Raw genomic sequence first — 11,274 nt, forward strand, 5'->3', positions numbered from 1 at the left:
TGTTCACGTAATTAAAAGTTTATTATAGCTGTCAACAGCTTACACTTAAAAACACTACATTACTTATTTTGAATCACTTCTACATCATTATGGAGTTAGGTGCAAAATAAATCTTTTGTTAACTTATAACATTTCAGTTACTTAGTGAAATGGCCATTATTTGCATTATGTCATGCTATATATCTCTAAGTGATTTTATCTTTTCATCTCAGTACGTTTTTTTAGTATTATTTCCAATGATTTAGAGATATTTCAAACTGTAATGTTATGAGGTTGAGCTGAGAATCCAGTTTTGTAATGTGATATGGTGTATTATTTTCCTAATAATTTGTTACTGCATACTTTGTGGATTGTCATCCATAGATAAATATGCAGATAAGATCTTTATAAATTATGTAGGATTATATCAGGTCATCCCTTAAGTGATTTCCAATTTTAGGTTCACAGAAAGAGAAAGGATTTCAAATGCTTTTAATGTTTTTTAATCAATAATGAATGTTTCATTATTATTAATTACTTCCTGCCAATGAGTCACAAGCTTCTGAATGCCACTTCTATAAAATTCTTAGGGTTTGAAGGAAAAGACATCTTCATGTTGGTTTTGACATCTTCATGTGTTCCAAGCTCTCTTCCATCAAGATACTTCTGTAAACTTTAGAATAGATGATAATTAGATGGGGTAAGGTCTGGAGAATGATGAGGATGTGGAAGTTTTCCTAGTTTAGCTCTTCAATCTTTGCATATATGATCCTTTCTGTAAGGGGTTGTGCATTATTGTGGTGTAACACAACACCTTCATGATTGATCAAAGTAGGCCTCTTTTCTTTCAGTGTGACATTCAGTCGCTCTAACTGTTGACAATAGAAGTCTGTTGTAATCCTTACATTGAGTGACAGCAACTCAAAGTGGATCACACAAACAATATTCCACCAGATGCTTAACAAGACTTTCCTTGGGTGGAGGTCCATTTTGGGCTATGCTTTAGCCAGTTTACCTGCACAGAGCCATTGTCTGTGACACTTAACATTTTTATAAAATATCTGTTTTTCATCTCGAGTCACTAATGTGTCCAAAAAAGGTGAGTTACATTTGCGAGAGTGTAACAAAGTGCAAATGTCCATTCTTGCTCTAAGGTTGGCTTCTGTCAAATCATGGGGGACCCATTTTCCAAGTTTTGACACTTTTCCAAGCTGTTGCAGATGACAATGAACTGTTGAATGGGTTAATTAAGCTTCTGTACTAGTTCTTCAACTGTTACAGCACAATCTTTATCAAGTGCAGCCAGCAGCAAGTCATCATTAAACTCAACAGGATGACCTGAATGCGGCACATCACTTACGCTGTAGGTACCCGATCTGAACTTCTGAAACGACATTCAACATTTCCTTTCATTGAGAGACTCCAAACCATAAACACCTTGAATGTTTTGTGCAGTATCTGCTGCACTATTGCCTTTTGTAAACTTGTAAAGCATTATATGCCTAATGTGTCCAAGGATCATCTTCATAATGATTTATTTGATTAATGATCTAAAAAAGTGGAGTTGGGTTAGTTTCTTTTATTTGTCTGAACATTTTTTTTACATGTTCTACTACATGTTATAGTCATTAAAGCCTCATACAAAGACAGAAATGATGAATCACTTTCTGTATTAAATTTTTGGGCATTACTTATGGGATGACTTGATATTTTATGCCTCTTCCTATTCTATATTTTTATTAAAACTGTGATAGGATGATAAGTGTTGTATTTACTGTACCCATCTACATACCTCACCTTCTCAAACTAGATGGTAAAAAAATAATATCTACATGTTTACAGTACTAAAGAAATTTAGTGGAGCCAAATAGTGATTTGAGAAAATAATGTAAACACTATTTTCAGCTTAATTTTTTTTTTTTTTTTTTTTTTTTGTTAGATGCTGTAGTTGTAGGCTTGAAAATGTCTTTGCGTTTTGATTCTTTCCATTTCTGTACTTTTTTATTGATTGTTATTTCCCTTTTTAAATTAACAATTTTTAATTAACTTGTTTTCTAAGCTTTTATTGTCCATTTTAGGAGAATAAAGTTTAAGCTATATGCATGCATATGCATTCAGTTGAACATTAAATGTTTTTCAACAGTTTACTGCTGCATTTTTTTTCACTTAACTGTTATTTACTGTGTCTTGTGGCTTTGTGTCTGAGGTTTTATGAAACAAATGTTTAACAAGCAAAGTCTAAAATTAGTAGAATAAAATATTAGATTAGAGAAGTATACTATGGTTTTCATATAGAAATCTCACTGAAATAGTTGCAAATGACCACTAGAAACAAAGTACAACAGCAAACTCAAGATATGATGATTTCTTAATGTGGCAATTTGCAATTAATGTGCTACAAGTTGCACTAATTGAAAAATTAGTGCACATTAGTAAAACACCAGCTTTTTTCATTGGTGGAGAGTGAAGGACTTAGAGAAATTCTTCAGAGAAAAAAAAAGGAAGGCATCTGAATTAATTTTAAAAGTAAGCTATAAAAACACTCTGTAGTACATTCATTACTCTTATCTAGGTTTCAGTACAATGTTCATTGCTGTTTTTCTGTTGCAGCTTCAATAAAATGAAGCATTTCTAACCAGTATAAAATGGTGTTTTAAATGGTTTCACCATTTCTTAGATGCTTGAATGGCTTTGAAAAGTGTATTTTGGTACCAAAGAAAAACTCAGAAAATTTAAAGGGTAGTAATCTTGACTTTCAAAAATGAACTTAAAATTGGCCTATAGCCTTTGTAGGAGTGTCTAGTACCTGTGCATAGATTTTCAGTGTGTGAATGGCTTCAAAGAAAACAATTGGTCTATAGCAATGAGAAACCTGGCTAAATCTCTCCTCCTTTTTCGAGAATCAATGTAAAAATAGTACTTTGACCTGTGCAGGGGATTTCTTTAGTAGGTTTATTCAGGTTTGAATAAAATATTCATAGCCATTTTTTTCTGCAGGCTTGTGAAACAACAATAATATGAATAATAACAATAATACAAAACACAAATGTATGGATTTTGAATATTGTCTTACAATTAGAAAGTCAACTTTTTTGCTTTTATCAATGTTTTAGCAGCTCCAGGAATTGAAATAGAAGGTGTTGAGTTCTGTTTCAAGAACAGATATACTTGTTATGATAGGTTTTGCTCATGTGTTTTATTAAAATTTTTGTGAACTTCTAAAGTGTTATGAAGCACTATCATAGTTCATGATATTAATGCAACTCTGCACTTTACAGAAAACTTTGTCTGTGTTTTGTATGTGACATCTTGCTAACAAATAACAAACTCATATGAAAAAGTAACTTTTCAAATAAAATTAATATAACTATTGAACAAAAGATAATTTACACCAGAAAAGGATATAAGTCTTTAGGTCTTCTTACAACAAGTAATCATTTGTGGGAATAATGTTTCATAACTATAATGTGCTATGATTGGTTTGTACCTGCTTACGCTTGACCTCACCAACTGCTGTAAAATGAGAGTCACCCACAATATAGAAATTATTATTAGTATAAATTATCATGACATTGATCACATCATGATAAGGCCAGCAACTAATAATAATCATCCAGATTGATGTTTTACTTCTCTCTTGTACTGAGAATTGTTAATGCAGCAGTCTGTAGGAAATTCTTTTTGTTGGTTTTACATTTGAAATTATTATTCTTAATTGCAGAGTGTCCTTTCTGAGGAAAACATGAGAAGAGTTCGTTTCAATATCTATAATGTGACTCTACATGCTGATGCTATCCATCGTGGTTGGGAGCAGATCATTCCTACAGCTCGTCGCTGTTTGTATGCATCTGTGCTTACAGCAGAACCCCGCCTCATGGAACCTGTCTACTTGGTGGAGATTCAGGTAAGAGTTTGGTACATTTTGAATGAACACAAAATTTATATCTGTGTAAAGAATATGTAGCCCATGGTTTTGGAGATTACCTGCATAATTTCAAGCAGTATTTTTTATAAATCTTTGGTTTACAACATATATGAGCAAATAGGAAATAAAATGATGAATGATTTATTACCTCATTTTCTCTTGAAAGTAAAAATATTATTTTTCAACTTCTGTGCATTGTTCAGGTTATCATTAAGATTTTTTTTTTATTTCACTTTAACTAAAATGTTTCTTCAGTGAGACCTGATTGGACTAAATTGCAACTAAATTTATTATCAGGCACTTAAGTAAATATTTCTCTAAAGATGTGAGAAGAAACAATCAGATAAATATTGATTAGTAGATACATTTAAATTAAATTGTTTCTTTCTAATGTTTTGAATGAAATACCCTTCCATCATTATAGAAAAGTTAGGTTTGAAAAGTTTTGACATTTCCTGACCAGTTTCTCTAATGCTGCAAATATGTATTGGCTTCAGGGAGACATCTTCCTGAAATATTGAAAATGTAGTTTTAATTTATGAATTTTTCTAATCATATCTGTGCTTTTGTTTATTAAGACTTGTCTTGAATGCGTGTGAGTTATTAAGGATGGTAGAATCTGGGAGAATCTTGAGTTATGCTAAATGGTTTGTAAAAATCAGTACTGATGGTAGCTTAGTAAGCTAAAGCAGTTGCATGGTTAAAACTTGTAGGTTCTTGTCAGCCCAGTTTCAGTTTTCATTTCTTCAGAAACATTTCTAATGTTACAAGATGATGTGCTGTTATTTAGTTCATATAATTAGTACTTGGAATCTGTGCTTCTAACTTATAGATTGCTGTTAGTGGATTTTAAACTTCATGTCAGAAAAAATTCTAACCAAAATGATAGTAATGGAAAGTACAGGGAATAATTAACCATTTTGATGTGAATTTTAATACCTGTTATTGACATGTATGAACTCTGGTAGCTGAAGTTGAAGCAAAATTTATAGTTATTTTGTTTAAAATCTGATACTCATTTCTGTTAATGGAAAGTTAAAAGTAAGTTTTATCACCATTAAGAAAGCCTTAGCAATCTAAATATCATGTAATCAAATTCTTTATTGTTTTTTTAATTTTCCAGATATTTTAGATTAATTTCTCTGTCAGTTTTTTTCTCTTTTTACTTTCCAGAATCTTATTTGTGGAAATAAAGCAAATTGTATTTAAAAATGTAATTACAGTATAAACAGATATCCAGTATTGAACAAATACAAGAGACAAAGTGAAGTGTAAATGTAGCATAGTAGCATCTCTCCCAAAGATAGGAATTGGAAATATTTCTTGAAAAACACATAAGGTGTGGTCTGTTTCTTTCATTGGTACAATTATAGGCAATTATCTGTTTCAAGTGTGTTTTGCATTTACAAAGAGGCATGAGCATGAAATAAATATTAAACTCAATAGTGAAAGTAGTTTTTTAAACATTAATTGTGTGAAAACACTACTTTTTTACTAAATGTTTTACACAATATAAAAACCTGTGATAGTTCAAGTTTAATCAAGTAAGATTTATTTTTAATGAGTACTTCCTAGTAAGTTTTCATAACTTTGTCAGCTATGTTCTTTTTTAAATTTTATAGTAAGGAAAAATAACTTTAAATTGTGTTGCTAGTTAGTTTTGTTTTTTTCATACAGCTTTGGAATGCTTTGTATGAAAGTAAATTTCTAAGACACTTCTAGTATTGCATAATATAGTGTGCTTTAAAGTATCAAAATAATTTCAGTTTTCATAGTATAATGTGAATTGCTGGTACTTTACTGTGGAAATATACCTTTATAGTGTCCTGAGGTAGCTGTTGGAGGTATCTATGGAGTACTAAATCACAGAAGAGGAATAGTGTTTGAAGAGTTCCATATTACAGGCACTCCCATGTTTATTGTTAAGGCATACCTACCAGTGAATGAGTCATTTGGTTAGTAGTCCTTAAATTTGACTCACTAGCTTGGCAAGCACAGAATGTTTGGTGAATCATTTACTACTTCTAGCTTAGCCAGTGTTTTAACTATCGATATTAGGATTTGCTTTACTTGACTGCATTCCATACAATTTCTGTGAAATGTTTCTACCAGTGAAAAAAAAAAAAATTCTTTGGTTAATATGATTTTAATTTAAGCACTCTTTCAACTTATATTGAAACCTGTAATATTTCAACCATTGCAAACATTGTGTTAATTTATCAGGACAGGTGAAAACCTTTCAGATATTTTGTGCATACCCGTGTATTAGATTCCCAAATTTAAATCAACATAATAATTTGTAACTATTTCAAAAGTTATATACCATATATTTATTGTAACTGCAAAGAAAAATGAAACGAATGTTAAAACTAGCATTTCTCACAGTTTCAAGGAGACTTGGTTGTAAACAAGAGACATTGATTTTTAGGCTTTTTTGAACATCTCAAAGCATAAGCTTATATTTGCTTAAAAAAAACAATCTTTACTTTAGAATCCAATTCCTCTGATTTTGTTTCATACATTACTTTTCATTCTCTTTCTTTAATTTTATTTGTAAAGTCTTTTGTCACATCATTTATGACGTGAATTGAACAGCTAATGAAGATGAGCTTTGAAAGCAAAGTTTAAACAGTACTGGGTAGAGCAAATTATAAAATAATTCCAATGAACTGTGGATAAACTAGTATAAAAAGAGATTTATAGTTTTGTGGGATAGTGATGTAGCTCCTGAAAAAAAAGTAGTTAAAGGAAAGTTTAAAAAATGTAATTTCCATGGATTAGGAAAATTATCAAATATTTTTTACATTCATATTTTGAAATATGAAATAGAACTTTCTAATTAACAAAAAAATAAATTCTAAGATGAAAATAAATATTTTTAGAATTTTCTACCTGGTGTTATTTCAGAAAGCAAGTAAAGAAGAAAATTAAATATTTTATTTTACAGGTTTTACAGCTGATCTTTGCTCCAACACAGGAGGTCAAGCCTTCCCTCAGTATGTATTTGACCACTGGCAGATCTTATCTGGTGATCTACTGGATGGCAAGTCCAGCCCTTGGCAAATAGTGATGGATACTAGAAAACAAAAAGGACTGAAGAAGGCTATTCCTGAACTCAATCAGTATTTGGATAAAGGCCCGGCATGGCCAAGCATGCTAAGGTGTGCAACTCGTAATCTGAAGGTCGTGGGTTCGCATCCCTGTCGCGCCAAACATGCCTGCCCTTTCAGCTGTGGGGGCGTTATAATGTGACGGTCAATCCCACTATTCATTGGTAAAAGAGTAGCCCAAGAGTTGGCAGTGGGTGGTGATGACTAGCTGCCTTCCCTCTAGTCTTACACTGCTAAATTAGGGACGGCTAGCACAGATAGCCATTGAGTAGCTTTGAGCGAAATTAAAAAAAAAAGTATTTGGATAAGCTATAAAGTTGCTGCAATTTAGTGTTTGTACTTTTTTTTTTTTCCAAAACATGATTTGCAAATAAAACATGCAGTTTAATTAGCAGAATGTACAACAGTGTAAAACCATGAAAAGGGGTGTCCCTGGCAGAGTGATTTTTTTAATTTTTTGTCTAATAAATCCACACTAATACTTCTCTTACAAATCCTCAAAATATGATATCCCTCTCTAAAATCTATAACGAAAACACAGCAAGTTAGTAGGATACATATGCCATAGTAAATTTATCAAGATAGTTTGTAATTGTGCATGTTATTAATTTTTCTTTTTATCTTTTTTTATGAGGACCAAATAGCACGATTAGTAATTACTAAAACAGCTAATAGGTCTAATGGAGCAATCAGGTAAAGGAAGTGTAGAACTTGTGGAATTTACAATTGGAGAACGATTTGATGTGTGTCGTAGCAGAGTTACAGGCATATATGGTTAAATGCCAATTGCAATTAAATTTTTGGACTTTCAAATTAAAAAAAACTCTAATGTCTGTTTTTTAAAAAATGCACATATCAGCCTGCAAAATGTTTCAGTTAGACAACAGATAGAAGGCTTTGGTATTGGTTCTTCGAGACTTAAAAGAAAATGTTGCAATTTCAAGTTTACTACGATGATTGTTAAACTGCAAATCTACTAAGTTGTTGAAAAAAGATCTGTGCTAGATCGCATTTCGGTTATTCTAAGAAACAGAATAATATGGAGATTTATGCTTTGATTGGATTAGTAGATATTTCCATGTATTGATCTAGGTTCTGTCACTGAGAAACTAAACTTTTGGAAATTGTTTCACTAAGAGAACCTACAATTAATTTTGTGTAATAAAGACGTGTGTAGATTTATGTAACAAATTGGTATAAAACCTTATATTGACATGAATTTTAGTGTTAAATAACTGTTTTTGCAGTATACATAATATGAGTTATAGCTCACATGCCAATATCTGCTGGAAAATTACATTTATCAGATAAATGTAAATAAAAGAAAAACTTAAGTCACAAGTAAGGTTGCTTGGGAAAAACTTCAAGCTGTTATAGATAACATGCTACTGGAAAAATTAAAAATTACGTTGATTTGAATTTAGTTGAGTAATTATTGAAACACTGAATAGATTATCGGAATCTTTACTTATTGCTGAAAAGTTAAATGCCACAGTTTATTCAGATATTTCCACAACAATATTTGTAAAGTGTTACGAAACTGAATATTACAAATTCTTATTTGTAAGTTATGATACCAGCTTTGAGATGACAGTTTTGAAAAAGCGCTAGTATCGTATTTCAAGAACATTACTTTTGAATAAACCAGTAATTGCTGTAATTATCTCTGTAAATGAGCAACTACATTATTTTTGGATTGAGGAGAAAACAATTTATTTTCTGTTTGATGGTCTAAAATATTCTTTTTATAAAGATCAGAAGCTACTGGATATTATACAACGCCATATTGTCATGTGGACATAATGTAAGTTTATAACCTGCTTTATTTGATGTGTATTGGTTTTGTTTCTGATCATAAGGTGTGCATAATACCCATTGTATAAATTTCCAGTTTTCTGTTTCTGTGATGAGCAAAGTGGCAGGAAAATACTCTACTGGTTAGTATGATGTTTAGTATACTTAACAAAACGCGTATACTAGACTTTGTGACGCAATTTAAAATTTACAGAAATACCAAGAAAGAAATCTGCTAATCAGTTGGAAGTGATACAGATATTAAAACAAAATGGTTAAATTTATTTGTAAGCAAAAAATTGTTTTTATAAATTCATGATTATATACAGCGTCCCTGCTATTCACTCTTGAATAAAAATACTTTCTTTGGGGGAGGAGGACTTTAAAGTTGTCACTTGTTTTAGAAATTATACTGTTCAGTTTTTTTGCAAATCTAATTGTACTTTTAGAAGTTCTCAAATATTTTATACTCGAAGAACTGTGAAGTGATAGTGGAATTAAGCAGGAACACTTTGCGTGCTTTATGATTATTTTTGTCATTCTAGAGTATTTTGTGAATGATATTCCTTTTACTTAAAATCTATTCCCCTTGTATCTAATAATTTGGATTACGGAAATTTGTAACTAGCTTTAAAAACATAGCATTGCTTGCGGTTCTTTTATGCGGATTTCCATTTTTCGTGTGACAATAAGATAAATTGGAGCAAAATCTGTATGATTCACAACCTCATCACATGTAAACGAATAAATATATATATATGACATTATACGAAGCATATATACGAACTTGTGGTTTATAAATGTATAGAGTTAGTTAACACAAAGTTGAATGAAAATAATTCCTATACATTTCACTATTAACACTCCAGGGCGTTTTTTTTTTCAACAGTGTGCAAGTGTTAAGAAAACAGCGATCGATGTCTCACTGTGCGAAATTTCAACAACGTACAGTATGCACACGTTACTAACAGTGTAAAAACCTAAAATTTTAGAAATTGCCAGTTTAACAGTGTAAGGTGTTGTTGTTCCAATTAAGCACAAAGCTACACAATGGGCTATCTGTTCTCTGCTCACCACGGGTATCGAAACCCGGTTTTTAGCGTTGTAAGTCCGCAGACATACCGCTGAGCCACTGGGGGCAACAGTGTAAGAGTGGAGCTACATGTCCACATTGCTTCTGTCCATTTTAACTCTATATTAGAGTTACCCTAAAAATGCTTTTAATTTTTTCTCGTTTATGGTTTATATTTCATTATTTGAATATTACCCCAGTTGAATAGTTAAGGCGTCAAACTTTATATCAAGAATTCCCAGGTTCGAAACCAAACTAAAACACAAAGATAGTGCTTCCCAGAACTTCATTGAAGGCAGTAGCAGATTACCAGCCGAAACGTAGATTAAAAAAAAAACAACAACAAATAAATTGATTAGTAATTAGAACTTAGCTGTAAAAGAATTGGTTAATGATTAATAACTAGGATTAAATAATCGTATATATTAGTAATCATGACAGTGATTTTTCATGATGATAGTTTGGTTTTGCATTTTGCGCAAAGCTACACGAGGGCTGTCTGCGTTAGCCGTCCCTAATTTAGCAGTGTAAGACTTGAGGGAAGGCAGCTAGTCGTCATCATCACCACTCACTATCAATTATTGGGCTACTTTTTTACCAACGAATAATGGGGTTGACCGTCACGTTATAACGCTCCCATGGCTGAAAGGGCGAGAATGTTTGGTGTGACGGGAATTATATTCCGCGACCCTCAGGTTACGAGTCGAGAGCCTTAACCATCTGGCCATGCCGGGTTGATAGTTTGGACAACTATAATTCAATTTGACTGTTTTTTGAAACTGTCCATGATTTGTCAAGTGTACTTGGTTGTCCATTTTTTGACATTACTCGTATGTGTTAGATGACACTCGCAATAACTTATTGACAGGAACGCTGTTAAATAAACCTATTTTTTAAACTGATATTGTGTCGTTTTCTTGCTCGTGTAAGCTTGTTTTGTTTTTGCTTTGTTTTTTGAATTTCGCGCAAAGTTACACGAGGGCTATCTGCGCTAGCCGTCTCTAATTTAGCAGTGTAAAACTAGAGGGGAGGCAGCCAGTCGTCACCACCCACCATCAACTCTTGGGCTACTCTTTTTACCAACGAAGAGTGGGTTTGATTGTCACTTTATAACGCCCCAATGCTGAAAGGGCGAGCACGTTTGGTATGACAGTGATTCAAACCCGCGACCCTCGGATTACGAATCTAACGCCTTAACCCAGCTGGCCATGCCGGGCCCCTCTTTTAAGCTTTGATCTCCTAAAGTTCCCTGGATGTCTCTTTGTTAGCTGAAATTGTTTTATTTTTGACAATGATTTACTGTTTGAATATGTTTCTGTCTCTTTTCTTCTGTTTCTAAATTTTCGTTTGGCTTTTTCTTTGTTGTTAACCATAAAGCCACACAAAGAATTATC

General features: G+C 32.2%; 1 pseudogene across 1 annotated transcript in view; it reads left to right on the top strand.

Annotated features, from left to right (window-relative positions):
- LOC143232774 (eukaryotic translation elongation factor 2-like) overlaps positions 1-10,779 on the top strand; it is a 33,151-nt pseudogene extending 22,372 nt beyond the window's left edge. The window contains exons 10-12 of the transcript XR_013017726.1: positions 3,701-3,883; positions 5,727-5,859; positions 6,852-10,779. The product of XR_013017726.1 is annotated as a eukaryotic translation elongation factor 2-like (transcript). The remainder of the gene's footprint in view (positions 1-3,700; positions 3,884-5,726; positions 5,860-6,851) is intronic.
- Positions 10,780-11,274: the final 495 nt, after the last annotated feature.

This window comes from Tachypleus tridentatus, chromosome 1 (genome assembly GCF_004210375.1).
Source record: "Tachypleus tridentatus isolate NWPU-2018 chromosome 1, ASM421037v1, whole genome shotgun sequence".
Taxonomy (NCBI): domain Eukaryota; kingdom Metazoa; phylum Arthropoda; class Merostomata; order Xiphosura; family Limulidae; genus Tachypleus; species Tachypleus tridentatus.